The sequence below is a fragment of the Theropithecus gelada genome, chromosome 4, assembly GCF_003255815.1.
Source record: "Theropithecus gelada isolate Dixy chromosome 4, Tgel_1.0, whole genome shotgun sequence".
NCBI lineage: Eukaryota > Metazoa > Chordata > Mammalia > Primates > Cercopithecidae > Theropithecus > Theropithecus gelada.
This window is the reverse complement of record NC_037671.1, coordinates 111,809,119-111,830,570: the sequence shown is the minus strand read 5'-3', so window position 1 is coordinate 111,830,570 and position 21,452 is coordinate 111,809,119. Positions and strand designations below refer to the sequence as shown.

At 40.7% G+C, this 21,452-nt stretch overlaps 1 protein-coding gene across 2 annotated transcripts in view; it reads right to left on the bottom strand.

Annotated features, from left to right (window-relative positions):
* IPCEF1 (interaction protein for cytohesin exchange factors 1) overlaps window positions 1-21,452 on the bottom strand; it is a 202,401-nt gene that overhangs the window by 117,497 nt on the left and 63,452 nt on the right. For both annotated transcript variants that reach the window (XM_025383396.1, XM_025383395.1), the window contains exon 2: window positions 12,419-12,462. The gene's annotated coding sequence lies outside the window, so the exon portion shown is untranslated. The remainder of the gene's footprint in view (window positions 1-12,418; window positions 12,463-21,452) is intronic.

The window sequence follows — 21,452 nt, the reverse complement described above, 5'->3', positions numbered from 1 at the left end:
ACTCGTGGGATCACAGATCAGCTGCCACTGTGTGGTCTGGAAGGGTCTGATCAGCAGGCAATACAGCTCTCAGAAACAGACACTGACGAGCTGCACGCAGCTCGTTTGGGAATTGTGCATCCTAGGTGAGGCTTCATTCAGAAATTATGAAGGGCTCACATCCTGGTCAGAATCCCACATAGGCAGGCTATGAATTGAAGGCTTAAACCATATCATGCTGGTAACCACACAGGCACAAGGACCTCAATTTTGCATCTGCTGAAAAATCTAGGTTAGCATCTCCAAAACATCTAAAGCAAGAACGAGAGAAGTCACTAAAAGACACCTATTCATTCTTTAGGAAGGACTGAAATTAAAGTCATTCTTAAATACCCACCAAACCAAATTGAAATATTTGTTGACACAATCCACATAAGTGAATGCCTTCAGGAATAGATTCGCTTTCTCTGAAATCATAACATGTATGCAAAGAGACACCTAGTGGAAAAATACCTAAGTACAATATTTACCTTAAGACAAAAGATTAAATTGTCCGGACTCCCTAATTTGACATTCTTTCTATTTAAATAGCGCATTTTTAAAAATCACTAGAATCATAAACTCAGAAATCTAAGTTTTTCAAAAAGAAAATTTTCTATTTGTTTCTCCAGGAAGCATTGGCTCTTTTATTGGTTGTTGTTGTTGTTGTTAATTAGACTATCTTACTGTATAAAGTACTGCGAAGTAATACAAAAATTACAGAGCAGACTGTAACTAGCCAGTCACTTCACCTTTCTCTGAACACATGTGGGCTTATTTTTTGTTTCCATCCCTTTATAGACTTTGCCTGTGAGATTTTCCGCTTGTCTTCGGGTTGCTTTTTTCTTGCTTTTAATTAAGTAAAGTCAAAGACTTTTTTTTCCAGCCAGCTTCCTGTGGTCCGCCCAGCTTCCTGTGGTCCACCCACTCTCGTCTCTACATGCTCACTTTCTCACTCGCACCTCACCTACACGCTGTACTGCGCCCACCTCCTCACCTTCCATGCACAGATGCACCTTCCTCTCTCCTTCCTGCCCTAAATACCTTCATTTAACCTCAAAAGTAAAAGTCTGTCATCACAAAATAGAAGGAATCACCTATATTTTTCTTTACTCCATAGTACTAAAATTCAGCTATGACAATTGTTTAGATTATTATTTTTAAACTCCTGTGTAGAAAAAAAATGTTTAGATTGGAAATTGATTTTTCATTTAACAGATATGTTTAATTGCAATTTCTATGACCTCACAGGCTCAACTTCATGGGATTTTACATCTGAAAGAGGAACATGTGCTCTAGCAGAAGCCAGATTGATATTCACCAGGTCCAGGTTCCCTGACGCTGCTGTGCTGCAAAGAGCCAAGCCCTGTGGACAGGCCCAGGAGAACGGGATGCCAAGTAGAGAATGGGAATCCAAGAGACGCCAAGGCTCCAGACGTATGGATGCAAAAGTGATCTTGAAAGTAGGGATCCTCCAATCCTAGTCACCCCAGCTAAAGTCACAGGGGTCAAAGATGAACTGCCAAGTCAAGCCAAACCCTCTCCAAATTCCTGTCATGGTCAAAACAAAAAGGTCCTTACTCCACTGTTTTCAGTAAGTAAGAAGGTCCTTATTCCTACATCACATATTTGATGGTGACATGTTGAAATCTTTTCCTTTGATATTAGCAATAAGCAAAAGATTCTCATTATCACTTAACAACATTGTCTCAAAAGTACTGGAAAACAATGGTAAAAAAATTATGATTAAAAGGTAAAAAAATCAAGATTGTCAGTATTTTCAGATGATACAGTTTTACGTGCAGAAAGAATCTACACATTAACAATTACAATTAAAAAGTGGGCCAGGTGTGGTGGCTCATGCCTGTAATCCCAGCACTTTGGGAGGCTATGATGTGTGGATCACTGGAGCTCAGGAGTTTGAGACCAGCCTGGACAACATGGAGAAACCCTGTCTCTACCAAAAATACAAAAAAAAAAAAAAAAAAAAAAAAAAGCTGGTCATGGTGGTGTGCACCTGAGGTCCCAGCTACTTCGGAGGCTGGAGTAAGGAGATCCCTTGAACCTGGGGGATGGAGGTTGCAGTGAGCTGAGATCATGCCACCACTCTCCAGCCTGGGTGACATAGCCAGACCCTGTCTCCAAATTTTAAAAAAGTGGACATAAGAAGGTTGCTAGCTACAAAGCCAATATATTAAAATCAGTAACATTTCTACCGGCCACCAACAGTTTGAAGGTAAAATTTCTAAGAAAGTAGCAGTATCATAAAAATTCAAATATGTTAGAATGAATCTAATAAAAAAAGATGTATAAGACTTCAATGAAGAAATCAATTTTTGAAAGAAACTTTAAAAAGGTATAAATAAATGGAAAGATGTGTTCATTCATTGGAAGAGTCAATATTGTGAAGATGCCTCTGGCTAGTGCTTTTCCGTTGCCGTTATCTTCATTATTCTGTGGTCATAAGGATATTGTCCTACTTTTCCTTCTATAAATTTTATTGCCTTGTCTTCCTTATTAGATCTACAATATACTTGGAATTGATTTTCTATTATGGTTTCAAATAGGGGTCAAGTTTCATCTTTTAAATTAATAGCCAATTATGTCAGTATCATCTGTTGAAAATACTGTCATTTCCCCCACTGGTTCTAACCATAAAGGAAAAGCTGTAAGTTGAAACATATTAGAATTAAGAATTCCCATTCATCAAAAGACAACCTTAGGGACCGAGAAAACAAGCAAATGAATGAGAAGAAATACGTGCCATACATATAACTTGCATGAGGCCATGCATCCAGAATCTATAAAGAACTCCCATGAATCAATAAGGAACAGGCAGAAAACCTAAGACAAAAATGAGAAAAGACTTACTGGCCTTTGACCAAGGAGGAACATCAATTAGCCAGTATATATAGGAGAGACACTAAACCTCATTAACAATCAGGGAAATGCAAGGCAGAACAGCAATGAAACATAATTAAACAGCCACCAAAACAGTGTAATTTTAAAAGACTGACAGTGCCAAGCGTTGGCAACATTGCAGAACCAGTGAAAACTCAAAATACTGCCAGTGGAAAATTATTTTGGAAAAGTATTTGGTAACACTGGCTAAGGTTAATTATATGCATAGTCTATGCCCACAACCTTTACTCTAAGGTGTACATGCCTCAGATACGTGTGCAAATGTATGCTGAAAATGTGTAACAATGATTCTATCCAGTTCATTAATAACAACCAGAACAAAAAAACAGGGCTGGGCATGGTGGCTCAGGCCTATAATCCCAGTGCTTTGAGAGGCCAACATGGGAGGATCACTGGAGGCCAGAAGTTCAAGACCAGCCTGGGAAACAAAGTGAAACTCTATGTCTACAAAGAAGTAAATCATTAAAAAAATTGTTTAAAAAAAAAAAACAAAAGAACAAAACAAATGTGCATCAATGGGAAAATGAAGAAATTGTGATATAGTCATTACAATGAACTACATAGCAATCAAAAAGAAAAAGACTACTTCTACCCACAGTGACATAACGTTGAGAGAAAGAAGCTAGACACAAAAGAATATAAATGATATGATTCCATTTATATAAAATAATACAGCAGCCAAAACTAGATCATAGCGTTTAGGGAAGTGTACTCGGCTCATAAAATTATAACAAAATGCAACCACAATGAACACAAATGGCAGGAGAGTGGTAACCTTTGAGGAGGAGTCAGGAATTATTTATTAGAAGGGGTACAAGAGGGGATTCGGGATCCCAATGGTATTCTATTTCTTGACTCAAGTGGCAGTTGCAAGAATTAACACTTTATGATAAATCATCTAGTTATTCCATTTTTTTCATGTTTTCCACTGTATGTATGTTATATTTCAAATTAAAAGTCATTTTGAAAAGTGAGAACCAGGCCAGATGCTATGGCTTATACCTGTAACCCTAACACTTTGGGAGGCCAGGGTGGAATGATTGTTTGAGGCCAGGAGTTTGAGACCAGATTGGGCAACATAGTGAGAATCCCCATCTCAACAGAACAATTTAAAAATTAAGTCCAGGTGCAGTGGCTCACGCCTGCAATCCCAGCACTTAGGGAGGCCGAGGCAGGCAGATCACTTGAGGTCAGGAGTTCAAGACCAACCTGGTCAAGATGGTGAAACCCCGTGCCTACTAAAACACACACACACACACACACACAAAAAAAAAAAAAAAAAAAATTGCCAGGCGTGGTGGTGTACATCTGTAATCCCAGCTACTTGGGAGGCTGAGGCAGGAGAATTGCCTGAACCCGGGAGGTGGAGGTTGCAGTGAGCCGAGATCACAACACTGCACTCCAGCCTGGGTAACACAGCAAGACCCCATCTCTAAAAAAAAATAAATAAATAAATAAAAATTCAAAAAGTAGCCTTGTGTGGTATTGCATGCCTGTAATCCTAGCTCCTTAGGAGGCTGACAAGGGAGGATCACTTGAGCCCAGGAGTTTGAGGTTGCAGTGAGCCATACTGCATTCTAGCCTGGATAGCAATGTGAAAGCTTGTCTCTAAATAAATAAATAAACTCTTGTTGAAGACTTTAGTTTTCCTTGAAGCGAAATGGGCAAGCTTGGCCAGGCATGGTGGTTCAAGCCTGTAATCCCAGCATTTTGGGAGGCCGAGGAGGGTGGATCACCTGAGGTTAGGAGTTCGAGACCAGCCTGGCCAACATGATGAAACCCCATCTCTACTAAAAATACAAAAAATTAGCCAGACGTGGTGGCTCACAACCTGTAATCCCAGCTACTCGGGAGGCTGAAGCGTTAGAATAACCTGAACCCAGAAGGTGGAGGTTGCAATGAGCCGAGATGGCACCATTGCTCTCCAGCCTGGGCAACAAGAGTGAAACTCCATCTCAACAACAACAACACAAAAAAATAGCCTGGCATGCTGGCACTTGTCTGTAATCCTATACTTGGCTGAGGCAGGAGAATAACTTGAACCTGGGAAGCGGAGGTGGCAGTGAGCTGAGATTGTGCCGTTGCACACCAACCTGGGTGACAGAGCAAGACTCTGTCTCAAAATTAAATAAATAAATAAATAAATAAATAAAATGAATGGCTTTGTAGGGTTCTGATCTGACAAACACATTAACAGCTCTGGCTCCAGCACTGAGAACAGACTGAAAGAGAGAAAAGACATAAACAGAGAAACCAATTAAGAGGCTACTGGAATGATCCAGGGAAGAGATTACAATGTCATCTCTTTTGCTGGACCAGAGTGGTAGCAGTAGAAGTGGTAAGAAGTAGATGGATCAAAGTACTTACTCCTCTTTGTCACAGTGACAAATCCAGAAAGGAGTACGTGCATCAAGTCAAGATAATCAGGAAATCCTGTCTGAAATATTGGGAAAGAGATTTGTCCCTTTTTTCTGGGGTGTCAGCCATGAATGCCCTGCAAACCTGGAGTTAGCAGTGGTCACCTTTGTGAAATGGTGGAGAAAAGAGATTGAAAATGAAGCCACAACAGCAGGAAGCAGAACCCAGGGAGAGAGTGGAAAAAATCTTCTATGCTACAAAATAGTCAATCCCACAAATTTTCAAGGATGTACATTTGAGGGCAGGGTGCGGTACCTCATTCCTGTAATCCCAGCACTTTGGGAGGCCGAGGTGGGTGGATCACCTGAGGTCAGGAGTTCGGAACCAGCCTGGTCAACATGGTGAAACCCCGTCTCTACTAAAAATACAAAAAAAAAAAAAAAATTAGCCAGGCATGCTGGTGCATGCCTGTAATCCCAGCTACTCAGGAGGCTGAGGCAGGAGAATCACTTGAACCTGGGAGGCGGAGGTTGAAATGAGCCGCATTGCACTCCAGCCTGGGGCACAAGAGCAAAACTCCATCTCAAAAACAAAAAACAAAAACAAACAAAAACAAAAGGCCAGGCATGGGAGCTCACACCTGTAATCCCAGCACTTTGGGAGGCCGAGGCAGGTGGATCACGAGGTCAGGAGATGGAGACCATCTTGGCTAACTCAGTGAAACCCTGTCTCTACTAAAAATACAAAAGTTAGCCAGGCACGGTGGTGGGCACCTGTAATCTCAGCTACTTGGGAGGCTGAGGCAAGAGAATGGTGTGAACCCGGGAGGTGGAGCTTGCAGTGAGCCGACATTGCGCCACTGCACTCCAGCCTGGGCGACACAGCAAAACTCCGTCTCAAAAAATACAAACAAATACAATACAATACAATACAATACAATACAATACAATACAATACAATACAATACAATACAATACAATACAATACAATGTAAGTTTGAATATATCTTGTGAAATTTCAGAATTTCAAAGTATACAGAGAATTCTAAAAGTTTACAGACAGAACAAAAATGTTCTATCTCTAAAGAAGCAAGAACAGCATTAGAACTTGCATTTCTCATGCAAGATGAGCTGCTGAAGGACATGGGGACAATACCTTTGAAGTTCTGAGTGAAAATAAATTTGTACATAAAGTTCTATATCCAACCAAACACACAATCAAGTGTGAGTGCAAAATAAGCATATTTTAGACATGTTTGTTTATTCCTTATGTGCCCTATGTGAAAACATTGCTTGGTAAAATACTTTAATAAACTGACAAAGACATTTAAAAAGAAAAACATGAGATAGAAGAAGGAAAAGAACATGAGATTAAGATTCAGGGAAAGATGAGCATATAATTAAAAAAAGATGTACACATAAAATACAATCTACTGAAACTACGCAAGTATAGTTTCATATTTCCAGCTTGATATCCCTTAAATTGATTTTGCAATCAATCCTCACACATTTGCAGTTACATTTAATTTCAAGTAATGATTTTGTTGGGAAAAAAGAAAGTACCATTAATAACACCAATGAAGTCTACAAACAGATGAAGGCTAAAATGTAACTAGACATTTTTCCGCTGTTGATGATATCTATGCCTTCACTAATTCCTTCTTCATAATCTTTGTTTCACTTGTTCTCACCTAAACTTAGAAAGTAAAAAATGTGAAGTTAATTTTAAAATATTAAAATAACCCAATTACCTGGCAGAACAGAAGGACTTGTAAGTGTGACTGATTTAGAAAGGAAGGGTGTTGTATAGAGACACTGGATGTGATAACTTTGCAGCACATAAAATCAGATAAGAAATTGCTACTGTGCTCTATGTCTAGTTCTCCTCTTCTTCTTCAGCCCCCAAGAAGACCTCCCAGGCCCATGCAGTTAGGAGAGGCCATGTGAGTTGTTCTGACCAATGGGGACTGGGCAGAGGTGATGTCATCACTTTGTATCTGGAGAAGAGTATGAGTGCCCCACATCCTCCTGTGTCATGGCCAACTCTGAAGCCACCTATTGACATGATGGTGTTGCAGGATGGTGGAGCTTTCATCAGCCTGAATCCTTGAGTGATTATGTGGAGTAGAGGAGCCCTCCCCTCCTGACTGAACATAGAGTTTGGGTAAGAAATCAGAGTTACAGCCAGGCACAGTGGCTCACGCCTATAATCTCAGCACTTTGGGAGGCCAAGGCGGGTGGACCACAAGGTCAGGAGATCGAGACCATCTTGGCCAACATGGTGAAACCCCGTCTCTACTAAAAATTAGCCAGGCATGGTGGTGTGTGCCTGTAGTCCCAGCTACTCGGGAGACTGAGGCAAAAGAATCACTTGAACCCGGGGGACAGAGGTTGCAGTGAGCCAAGATCGTGCCACTGCACTCCAGCCTGGGTAACAGAGTGAGACTCCGACTCAAAAAAAAAAAAAAGAAATCAGAGTTACTTGAGAGTTAATTTCAGCATAACACAGTCTAGTCTAATAAGAGCTCCTGTGCCTCATTAATTATTAACAAAAGTCTTTTCCATATTTCTTCAAGCTCTATTTAAATTTTTTCTGTGTAAACTGACATACACCCAAGGTAGGTAGTTGCCTTTTTTAACAGTTTGGCTGGAATGTGATTTTATTAGGAAAGACATTGATCTCTCTACTGAGGATAATAAACTCAGGGAAAATGAAAATGGCAACAAGAAATCTTTCGCTTGCTGAGAAAACTTGATCTTTTCTTTTCCCTTTTCCTCACTGTCTACCTATAATAAATGCAGAAAATTTTCTGAGGAAATGCCCTATTAATGTGTGGAAATAATCTCAAAAGATTTAGAGATTTTTCAGTTAGTACCTCATCATTCTTGAAATTGGATTCTGTGTTTTAGAAAGCTATACCCATATTTTTGAGCTAAAATTTTAAAAAAGCAAAAATATTATTAACCAGGAAAACAATAGCTCCAATGTTAACCAGCCCTCTCAATAATCTGAAAAGCTTACAGATACTGTTTTCAAGAAATAACGTCCATATAAGTATTCTTTTGCCAGTTCTTTTTTTGTAATCTAGCTGCCCACATTCTTGTTCATATTGTTATATTTTGCACACATATGCACAAAAATTATGAGCCTTCAAGAAGAAAATACATGTGGTCATCTATTTCTTCACTGCCAGCATACAAGTTTTTAACACAGAGTTTATTTTAAAATAAGGCAAGAAACCTTGGAGTCTGAGTTGTTTCTTTATTAAAGGTGTGAGACCTGGCCCCACACGTTTCTGTTCTGGAAAAAGTCCATTGACACCTTGAATCACTTGGTAACATAAATGAAAATTAAGCCGTCCCTAGAACATAAGTTTCATAGGCCATAGCAAGTAAAAAATAGTAAGAAAAATATAACCTGATGTTCAAATGCATTCACATAAAACTTCACAATATTTACTGCCCAGCAGGAATATGTCAAAATAATTAGACAAGCATTCGGTACTTAAGAAATCTGTGGAGAACTTAAAATAATTATGGGGCCAAAAATGTAGGCACATGTGAATGAAAACTAAACAGGAACTGTTTGCTCCCACTACACACCCTTGAACTAAGAACTATGTCTATTACACACCAGGACCTGTCGAGGTTGGGGGGCAAGAAGAGGGAGAGCATTAGGAAAAATAACTAATGCCTGTGGGGCTTAAAACCTAGATGACGGGTTGATAGATGCAGCAAACCACCATGGAACATGTATACCCATGTAACAAACCTGCACGTTCTGCACATGTATCCCAGAACTTAAAATAAAATAAAATTTTTTTAAAAAGAACTATGTTGGTAATATATTAGAATGACTAGATAAACAAGATTCCTTTAGTATTGCTTAATGACAAGATTAAAAGATGAAAATTGTTAACATGCTTTTGCATCAAGTTGGAGGACATTTTATTATCCTAGTAACTGGTTCAAGACTTTCTCTTATGTAAACATTTGACTTTGCTAGAAAAATATCATAAGAAGCCCCTTTGTCATAAAATCTGAAATCCAGTGGTGTTTGGATGTGTGTGGAAAGACCCGCAATGAGGCAGGGAGGGGAAGAGGAGAGGTGGAGCCTGGAAAATGGGGAGAGCAGTGTGATGGAAGAAAGGACACCACAAAGTCAATTTCAGTAGAAAGTGGTGAAGAGTCTGAGCTTTGCCTTGACGTTTGCATCAGGTGGAACCAAGGCAGCATCAGGTGGAACCAAGGACACCTGAAGAAGTAAGTTGCTGGGAATAAAGGCCATGGCTGATGACCAGATAATTCATCACCATCTGATATGGTTTGACCCTGTGTCCCTACCCAAATCTCATGTTGAATTATGATCTTCAGTGTTGAAAGAGGGGGCTGGTGGGAGGTGACTGGATCATGGGGGTGGATTTTCTCTTGTTGTTCTCATGACAATGAGTGAGTTCTCATGAGATCTGGTTGTTTAAAAGTGTATAACATATCGCTTGAGCTCAGGAGTTTGAGGTCAGTCTGGGCAACATAGCAAAGCCCCCTTTCTTTTTTTTTAAATTAAAAAATAAAAATAAATAAAATATAAAAAGTGTGTAGCACTTTCCCCTTCTCTCTCTCTCTCTCTCGTTCTGCTATGTGAAGACTGCCTACTTCCCCTTTGCCTTCCGCCATGATTGTAAGTTTCCTGACACCTCCCCAGCCATGCTTCCTGTACAGCCTGTGGAACAGTGAGCCAATTAAACCTTCTTTCTTTATAAATGTCCCAGTCTCAGGTAGTTCTTTATAGCAGTGTGGGAATGGACTAATATATCGTCATAACTAATATTTATTAAGTGCTTAATTATGCACCAGATATTGTTCTAAGAGCTGTATTCATATTAACTCATTAAATCCTTACATCAGCTATGGGTACTAATACTGTCTCCATTTAACAGATAAGGAAAGTGAAGTGCATACAAGTTAAGCAACTTGCCCAAGGTCATACAGATTGGTGTGTATTTGTGTCACAGATAAGACTCAAACCCCAGAACTCTGAGCTCAGAGCCTCCCCTTTGTACCACTGTGCTATCTCTTATTTTATTACAAGAGACTATAAAGTTCATCGAATTCAGTCTTCCAACAAACGCGGTTTCTTATAACAAGCCATGTTCTTACTAGATGGCCACTGTGATGGGAGGTCCCTAATCTGACAGTCAGAAGTGTTATACTGGAAAACATACTTGACAAATTTTGAAGACAGTAAAATGACCCACTTTTGTCAATACCTTAGGGTAATCAGTTTTGTATATCATCAATGAAAAGTATGAGTATAAAAAGCATCACTTGACATTCCTCAACAAAACATCAAATTTTACGGTAAATAAAGCATTCTCTACTGCAGAAGACAATGCAGAAGACAATCTTACTGACTGACTCATGAGTAAATGCGTGTCTTTCATATACATGTTGAAACAACAGAATTTATGTCTTAGAAGACGTCTGAACCACTAAGGTATGCACCAAAGCTAATTTGCATGTCCATCAGTTGGACAACCAGGACAATGGGTTTTAATAACTACAGAGTAAGAAAGAGAAGGGCAATGGTCACCAGAAAGCACAATGGTGACTCATGAGTTATGACTAACAGTGTTTCAAAGACAGTTGCAACATTATTGGAAATGGTAGAAACTACATACTGGGGACAATAGTGATTATTTTCTGGGTCATAGGAAATAATAGCATTTAAGTTATTGCTTAATGACTTAAGCAATTCTGGTAAATTTACCAGAATTTCAATTATATCTATAGAGTCACAAAAAGATGTGTCCTTAATAGATAACTGTGGGCAGCCAGGCACAGTGGCTCACGCCTGTAATCCCAGCACTTTGGAAGGCCGAGGCGGGTGAATCATGAAGTCAGGAGATCGAGACCATCCTGGCCAACATGGGGAAACCCCATCTCTACTAAAAATACAAAAAATTAGCCGGGTGTGGTGGCGGGCGTCTGCAGTCTGAGCTACCAGAGAGCCTGAGGCAGGAGAATGGCATGAACTTGGAAGGTGGAGGTCGCAGTGAGCCGAGATCACGCCACTGCACTCCAGCCTGGAGACAGAGCAAGACTCCATCTCAAAAAAAATAAGATAACTGGAAAAGAATACTTCCTTTGAATTCCTCAGCAAGTTTAAAATTGTGTTTCATCTTTGGAAAAAAATGAATTAAGGCTTAGTGCAATGGCTCACGCCTATAATCCTAGCTCTTTGGGAGGCTGAGGCAAGATCACTGTAGATCAGGAGTTAGAGATCAGCTTGGGCAACATAACGAGATCCCGTCTTTACAAAAAATTTTAAAATTAGCTGGGCATGGTGGCATACTTGGGAGGCTGAGGTGAGAGAATCACTTGAACCTGGGAGATCAAGGCTGCAGTGAGCCACGATCATGCCACTACACTCCAGTCTGGGGAACACAGTGAGACATTGTCTCAAAAACAAACAAACAAGAGTTAAACCAAATAAAAGATGGATACCTCAGTGAGGAGCTAAGACATATAATTCTTTTAAAATCATTTTATAATAGAAAATCAGATTAATAAGAAGAAGAATACACAGGTATTCAACTCCAGTCCTTCCTAGATCATTAGGAATAAACTTATAAACTTTAGAGGTAGGGACATCTTCAGATTGTTTTACTGTTCTACTATAATTATTAAATATAAATATTTAATTGTAATTATTAGTAAATTTGAATCAGTAAGTACTCCATTTCTAGAGCATTCAGTTTATACTTGGGCATCTAAACATGCAATTGCTTGTAAAATAGACTCCTCACATAATTATAGTTCTAAAGTACTTTGATAGTCATGGTATATTCCTTACTCTGAGAGAGGCAAAAAAAAAAAAAAGAATCAACCCATAAATAACTAAATAAATTACTTAATTCTCCCACTGAAAAATAATCTTCAGAGGACCAAAGAGAGTAATACTATGAACTTCCCTCTGCATAAATCCTAGACTAGGGATAAACATATCCAGGCTACACTAATTTGATTCACAAACTAGAATAACAAAGTGAAACTCAGGCCTTTCAAGCCATAAATATCACTAAAGAGAAAGAATTTGTTGCAAAGAGTTTTCAATTACATACCAAAAAGTTATGAACTTTCTTGGTCCAGTTCTGTTGTCTTTGACCTTTACAGAAAAAAAAAAAAAAGAGACACAGAAAAAAGTGAGTCATGAGATTTCTGCCTGGACTCACTCACCTGGGAGAAAATGAGAATCCCACCACATCAACCCCAAGAATAAGCAACAGAATAGTAAGTCAATCATCATGATAATGTTAGGGTAGATAGCTAAGCAAACAAACACAAACAGGTCAGGCAATGTTAAACCATCAGGTGACGGTCAGGTAGTTGTTAAACTGGCTCTCTAAAATAATAATTGGTGGCAGCTGGTGCCAGGGACAGGCAGTCTCCCAATAGGTAGGAAACACTTGAAGTTGGCGATCAGCAGCTTCCTGATAAGATCTCAGGAGTTGGCAAGTGGGCCCAAGTATGTGTACTAAGGGGCAAAATGGCAGAGTTTAACTAGTATATGACCTCCCTCTAGGAACACTCGACTGGTAAGGGAAAACTGCCTCAAGTGAGCATGCACACAACTGAGCATGCTCCCCTCCCGAGTGCTGGCAGGCCACTACGCATGCGGAAAGCTAGTCCCAAGGGAAGAATCAGGGGAGGAGAGACAGAAACCCCTGTACCATGCTGATGTATAAAACCCCAAGTCAAAGATCAAACAGGGTACTTGGATCTCTCAAGTTGTCTGCTTGGCACTTTTCCAAATGTCCTTTACTTCTTTTGGTTCGTGCTCTAAAACTTTTTAATAAGCTCTCACTCCTCAAAAACTTGCCTCAGTCTCTCACTCTAAGTCATGCCCCTCAATCGAATTCTTTCCTTCGAAGAGGGAAGAATCAAGTTGGTGCAGACCTGCACAGATTCACCTCTGCTAACAATAACTTCCCAATGTCTCTCTCAAAAAATGAAAACAAAAGTTTTATCTCATAGGAAAGAAGATCTGGGTAGCAAATTATCACAAAATCATTAAACTGAGATCCTCAAACTTGAATTTTTTCTAAAGAGGACAGTAAAAATAATGTTCTGTCCTTTCGAACACACCCCATGATACATTTTTACTTCACTTTTAAATACCACAAAAGATGTGCACGTGGGTTGAGAACTTCTATCTATTTTCCTGGAATTTTTCAAGTGGGAATATATTTCTTTCTTTTTTTTTTTTTTTTTTTTTTGAGACAGAGTCTCACTCTGTGGCCCAAGCTGGAATGCAGTGGCACACAATCTCAACTCACTGTAACCTCCACCTCCTGGGTTCAAGTGATTCTCCTGCCCCAGCCTCCTGAGTAGCTGGGATTACAGGCAAGTGCCACCACGCCCAGCTAATTTTTGTATTTTTAGTAGATACAGGGTTTCGCCATTTTGGTCAGGCTGGTCTTGAACTCCTGACCTTGTGATCTGCCCGCCTCTGGCCTCCCAAAGTGCTGGGATTACAGGCATGAGCCACGGTGCCCAGCCAGTGGGAATATGCTTCAAATTAGTAACAATAATCCTGTTCATTGCCTAAAAGCATACATTTATAAAAACACAGATTTTTCTTTTTTAAAATCTATATATCGGCATCTCACAGAAAAATAAAATTGCAGGAAGACATGCTCTGTAATGGACATATTTCAAGATCTGTATTTTAATAACTCAATCTACTTGAGTACTTGGATTTTTTCTTTTTAAATTTTTTTTCCAAAATTGTATTTTGAAAATGTTTAAAACTGTAGAAAGGTTGTAGGAATAGGTAGCAATGAACAACTAGATGGCCTTCACCTTGATTCCCAAATTATGACACTTTTCCACATTTGCTTTATCTCTCTGCATATCTAAATATTTTGCTGAACCATTTGAGTCACTTGTAGACATAAAGATGGTTCAACCCCTATATACTTCAGCATATACCTCCTAAGAGCAATGATCCCACCATAGTTACATAATAATGGTCACACTCAGGAAATTTTCTTTTTTTTTTGAGATGGAGTCTTGCTCTGTGGCCCAGGCTGGAGTACAGTGGTGTGATCTCGGCTCACTGCAAGCTCCACCTCCCAGGTTCACACCATTCTCCTGCCTCAGCCTCCTGAGTAGCTGGGACTACAGGTGCCCACCACCACGCCTGGCTAAATTTTTTTTGTACTTTAATAGAGATGGGGTTTCACCATGTTAGCAAGGATGGTCTTGATCTCCTGACCTTGTGATCCACCCGCCTCGGCCTCCCAAAGTGCTGGGATTACAGGCTTGAGCCACCATGCCCAGCCACACTCAGAAAATTTTAAATTGACACAATGCAATCAATATACAGTCCAAATGGTCAATTGTATCACTGATGTCTGTTTCAGGGTGGAAGATTTGTTATATTTTATTTTAAATCCTGAATTTAATCAGGGATCACCAAGGCATGTCTACAGTCTCCTTTTACCTTTCATGACACGTTTTTGTAGAGTCCAGGCCAGTTGCTTTACCTAACACCCCTCAATTTGGATTTGACTGACTGTTCCTTCACAACTAAGTTAAACATTTCTGGCAGAGGTACTCACAGGTTGGAATGCTTTCCTTGTTTTTATACATTCGGAAAACCACATAACAGGTTGGATTAGTATTTCCTTTCAATCACTTAATAACACTTAGTGATTGTCTCGTGTAAAGTAAATTTAGTGTCACAGTTTGCAATTTACAAAATGCTTTCATATGGATTAATTTATGCAATTTGCACTACAATCCCATGAGGTAGGTGTTTTATTTTGGTCATCTTTTCTCTTCTGAATGGAATTTTATCCAAGTTCATACAATCAGCAAGTCTAGTTCAGTGGCCAAAATTTAAGTATAGAATTCCTATAAAAATCACCCTGGAGTAAGAAACCCTCTATTTTCATGTCAAATAAATCCAGATCCCTTTTTCTGTTTTGTAACCTGTACTCCCTGTTGTCCAAACCCTTTGCCTTACAGTTCTTATTTTGTGGTGTTAAATTACAAGGTAGTGAGGCATCATGATTTATCTAAACATTTCTAACCATGATTATTTCAAATTATAACAGTTAAACCAGAAACAATGGGAAAAATGGGTATTAACTTAAAAGTGGCGATATGTTAAAATAAATGAGTGTTAGCTGTATCGAGTAAGCTAACACTCAAAGTCACTGGCTTTTCTTCGTTTTTGCCTCTGCTTTGGTGCAACTAATACTGTGCTAGCTCTTTCTTTCTCCCCAGAACAAGATCTTATGTCACTTCCTCCTACTTTCCAAAGCAATGAAAACAGTATTTCCTAATGTAGTCATCTGTATGTATACAAAAACTCTCTAGCATATTAAATTAGGTAGTTTTTTAAATTTACTTTTTGCCTTGGGGGCCTCACAATTGCAGTGTTGTTTAGCCTAGAATCAAGTCAAGAAAAGTTTGGGAATCGGTGTATGTAACTTGAGTCACAACCTATAACATGAATCTCTAAAAGATATTCCAGCCAGAAAGAGAAACAAACAGGTTTCCCAACCTATAGCTCAAGGGTACTGACACGGGCAAAAGCCAGACAAGGTTTAGAGTGATACTGAAATCTAAAAAGCAGTACCACCCAAGTCCAGGTCAGCGCAACTGCAGATGCTTATCTGGGTGGCATTAGACTCAGACGTACCATCTAAATCATTTTCAGTATAGAAAGATATTCAAGAAAATAGGGTGCAATGGTCCACTGACAAAAACCACTTTACTAAACCTCAAGCTGAGATAACAGATCAAGATCCGTTCACTGCTTCATCAGTGCACCATTTCTCTAACACTCAGTGATCTGAATATCTCACTTCAAAGTAAAAGAGCAATTAGAGCAATTTAAAATGTCTGAATAACGAGTGTGATATTGTTATTGTCCAGTGTTCAATTTCATAAAGAAGCAGGAACAGACTCCTGAAAAATATCCAGAGAAAAAAATGAACTATCTTTTCCACTTCCACAGAGCTCTTCAAGCATTACATAACTTCCTTTTGAATTGGCATATTAGGCATCCCCTAAAAGAAAACTCTATACTGGAATCCCAAGGAAAGCATTATTCTTATTCTTCATTTGAATTACTTTTTAGGCCAAACACAGTAAAGGAAGTTGCATTGATGATTGTGCTTAAATATATAAATTGTGGCAAGGCAGGGAGCAGTAAGAAATGTTTTAACTGTGAAGTCTTTGATAGAACATGTATCATTCATTTTTCCCCACTAATCCTCAACAGACTCCTATTATCTTCAAATAATAACAAGAGAGGCTGCCTGCCATTAATTTAATCACTGTAATTTCCTAAGAAATAAAGACTGATGTCTATTGAAAATTATTCCAATTATGTCTTTGAACATGAGTTCAAAACTGGTAAAATTACCACTTTCAACAATATATTAACCTCCTAATTGTTATTAGTTATTCTCACAATCCTCTCAGAGCAAAGAATGACACTGGGGCCCTATTTTTTTATTCAACTTTGAGACACAATTATTTTTAAAACTTTGCTCAGGTTCAACCCACTTCAGGTGTAATCTAACTCTTTAAAATACATCCTAAGAAGCAATTTCTCTGCTTAAAAACAAAAACTGGGCCAAATCCTTTTTATTGTATCATGTAAAATCAAACTACGTAACCACTTGAAAATAAGTAGAAGTAGATAAAAGTAAAGAAATCTCACAAAAACACCAGTGATAAAAGTACTGGAGGCTGGATGCAGTAGGTTATGCCTGTAATCCCAGCACTTTGGGAGGTCAAGGCTGGGGGATTGTTTGACCTCAGTGAGACAGCCAAGTATAAAGGGGTTCCCCGAGAACCTTCAACTGGCCTTTGCACAGGGAGGCGTGGGCACTGGGGTGGAGCCACGGAATTTCACACCATTTGCAGAGGGGAGGATTCTGGGGTAGTAACTGGGAATTCAATCTGTGAGGCAGGAAGCCTACCAGCAGAACTCTCGCTTTGCTGAGAGTCCCTGTTTCCCTTTTTATTTCCTTTTTGCCCAATAAACCCTGCCCTTCTCACCCTTCAAAGTGCCTGCGAGCCTAATCTTTCATGGTTGTGTGACAAGAACTCAGCTCTTAGCTGAACTAAAGAGAAAGTCCTTCACCATCAGGAGTTCAAGATCACCCTGGGCAACAGAGTGAGACCCCACCTCTTTTAAAAAATAAAATATAAAAATTATTTTTTAAAGAAAGTACTTGGCTGGGCATGGTGACTCACGCCTGTAATCCCAGCACTTTGGGAAGCCGAGGCAGGCAGATCATGAGGTCAGGAGATCGAGACCTGCCTGGCTAACATGGTGAAACCCTGTCTCCACTAAAAATACAAAAAATTGGCCGGGTGTGGTGATGGGCACCTATAGTTCCAGCTACTCAGGAGGCTGAGGCAGGAGAATGGTGTGAACTTGGGAGGTGGAGATGGTAGTGAGCTGAAATTGCACCACCGCACTCCAGCCTGGGAGACAGAGCGAGACTCCACCTCAAAAAAAAAAAAAAGAAAGTACTAATAGCCAACATTTGTTAAGCTCTGATTATTTAATTTGTACAGTCATGTGCTAGATGCTGCTGATGCATTAAATATTTCATTTTCACAGCAACCCTGTGAAGGTGGTGCTGTTTTTACAAATGAAGACCACTGCCCTGGCATCTGCCACTCTAGCTGCTGTTGACTGCTCTGTTGGCAGCTGCCACTCCATTGCTCATGGGTGGCTGCTGTGCTGCCCCCAACCTCTTCTGGACACCCCCATCTCACCACAGCCACCCACCAACACACACAAACCTCTTTCTGCTCATTATTTTGACAAGGACTTTCCATAGTGGCACACACTTTGCTGTGGGCATTGTTGGCACACACTTTGCTGTGGGCATTGCTCGGGGAACAGAGAGCACAGGGGGTCTAGGTCAGCAACGCCTGCACAAGGATCTGCTGCCTCTTCCCACACTGCTAGACTTCTTGGCTTATCTTGGTTTTTGCCAGCAGCCCCATGGCTCTCCCTCCAGTCCAGCCTTTTGTGAGTCTCAGTCCATCGGCTAAGTCTGTACATGTCTAAACAAAAACTGCAGAGAAGTTTAGCCTCTCTTCCCCAGAGCTTTGGGACTCTTGCAATACTCCTGGTCATGCCTGTGTCCTGAACTGTCTGGAGCTCTCTGACAGCCAGGAGGTGGCTGCCTGTCACACACATGTGCACACATACACACACACACACACACACACACACATACTCTTAGCAGTTGGTTGGTCGCCACCTAATGTAGCAGGTCATGTTAGCACACTGTCTTCTCTGACTATCGGGGGAACCCATCCCCAATATTTCAACGTAGGTTCTTTCTATTTTGGGAGTAGATCACCACATGCTTCAAGTGGCAAATGGCAGAGCAAAGATCACATGCTTCTGAGGAAACAGGGCAAGGGCAAAATCAGAAACTCCTGATAAGGGTCTGTGTTCAGCAGTGCATGTATTGTCTTGATAAACATCTTAACAGAAAACGGGGTTCAAGAGCAGAGAACCGGTCTGACCAAAAATTTACCAGGCTGGAGTTTCCCAATCCTAGTAAGCCTGAGGGTACAGCAGGAGATCAGGGCATATCTCAGTGCTTATCTCAACCACATAGGACAGACATCCCCAGAGCAGCCATTTATAGACCTCCCCCAGGAATGCAATTCTCTTCCCAGAGTATTAATATCAATATTCCTTGCTAGGAAAAGAAATTAGTAATATCTTTCCTACTTGCACATCCATTTATAGGCTCTCTGCAAGAAGAAAAATATGGCTCTTTTTGCCTGACCCTACAGGCAGTCAGACCTTATGGTTGTCTTCCCTTGTTCTCTAAAATCACTGTTATTCTGTTCTTTTTCAAGGTGCACTGATTTCATATTGTTCAAACACACATTTTACAATCAATTTGTACAGTTAACACAATCATTACAGTGGTCCTGAGGTGACGTACATCCTCAGCTTACAAAGTAACAGGATTAAGAGATTAAGATAAAGACAGGTGTAAGAAATTATGAAAGTATTATTTGGGAACGGATAAATGTCCATGAAATCTTCACAATTTATGTTCCTCTGCCGTGGCTCCAGCAGGTCCCTCCGTTCGGGGTCCCTGACTTCCCACAACACCTGATACTGTTCAAAATATTAGTCCCAAATTATTAGCTATATGAAGGACCTGACAGCTACTACTCTCAAACATCTCAGTGTTCTGAGTCTAAATATACTGTGGACTCTGCGCATACATTTCATGAGGATAAAGGAAGCACAGGGAGATAGGGAAGAAAGGGAACAAGACAGAAATGAAGGAAAAGGAGCCCTTTGGGGCAAGCAGGTTCCAAGGTGTGCTCTTGTCGGGTTTTGACCACCCAGAGGGCACCAAGAGGACAGGAACACCAGAGGCAGGGGAAGAACAGCTATAAGAAGAGGATGTAAAGAAGACAAGGGAGTGTGAAACACAAAAGTCACTTCTCAGATCCACCGTTGCCTTCTCTGCTTCTCCCAGAGGCCAGTACCACATCTTTTCACCTGTTTATCCCACCCTCAATGCCACTGCACACCCTAGAAACTACCAGGCTAGAGATTCATTTGTGGCAACTACCAACACCCAGGCAAAACTCTGTCTGTGTCTCTCCTTGACCAAAATGTATATACCACCTAAAATGTTGTTAAAATGAATATCAGCCAGGCGAGGTGGCTCGTGCCTGTAATCCCAGTGCTTTGGGAGGCCGAGGCAGGTAGATCATGAGGTCAGGAGATGGAGACCATCCTAACTAACATGGTGAAACCCCATCTCTACTAAAAATACAAAAAATTATCCAGGTGTGGTGGTGGGCACCTGTAGTCCCAGCTACTCAGGAGGCTGAGGCAGGAGAATGGCATAAACCCGGGAGGCGGAGCTTGCAGTGAGCTGAGATCCGGCCACTGCATTCCAGCCTGGGTGACAGAGAGAGACCCCATCTCAAAAAAAAAAAAAAAAAAAAGAATAACATCCTCAATGGCTTTGGATAAAAACAGTGAAAGAACATTAAAGTGAGAAAGACTGACAGGGCCCCAGCCACAGTGGAAGTCAGGAGGATTGGATGCAGAAGGGTTGGATGCAGATCCTGAATGTGTGATATACAATGACACTGATCTCTCTGCTTCCCTACTGGTCCAAAGTCATTACATTTCTTTTTTTCTTTTCTTTTCTCTCTTTTTTTTTTTTTTTTTTTTTTTTTGAGACAGAGTCTCGCTCTGTCACCCAGGCTGGAGTGCAGTGACCAGATCTCAGCTCACTGCAAGCTCTGCCTCCTGGGTTTACGCCATTCTCCTGCCTCAGCCTCCCGAGTAGCTAGGACTATAGGCGCCCGCCACCTCGCCCGGCTAGTTTTTTGTATTTTTTAGTAGAGACGAGGTTTCACCATGTTAGCCAGGACGGTCTCGATCTCCTGACCTCGTGATCCGCCCGTCTCCACCTCCCAAAGTGCTGGGATTACAGGCTTGAGCCACCGTGCCCGGCCTATTTTTTTTTTAATAAGGTCTCACTCTGTCACCCAGCCTGGCATGATCATGGCTCGCTACAGTCGCAACCTTCCGGGGCTCAGGAGATCCTCCTACCTCAGCCTCCTGAGTAGCTGGGACTACAGACACACACCACCCCACCTAGCTAATGTTTGTATCTTTTGTAGAGATGGGGTTTCACCATGTTGCCTAGACTGGTCTTGCACTCCTGGGCTCATGCAGTCCACCCACCTCAGCCTCCCAAAGTGCTGGGATTACAGATGTGAGCCACCGTGCCCAGCCAAAAGTCATTACCGTTCTAGGTGTTTGCTCCTTCTGGCGTGTAAGCAGGTTCCTGACTCAGCAGCCCTACCATGAGCATATTTTAAATCCCAGGTTGACGTGCAGGTCTGGCAATGCTATTGGGCAGCTTACATTCAGGGCTCACGGTCACCATGTCCTCACTCTGATTTTGGCTCTGCCAATAACTACAGCATCTATTCCACTTTTTAGAAAACTATGTTGTTTTGACATTTACAAATACATATTTGCATTGTTGTAGGCTTAAAAATGCAAACAAAGAAGTGAATAGAGGAAAACAAAAATCACCATCATCCCCAGGT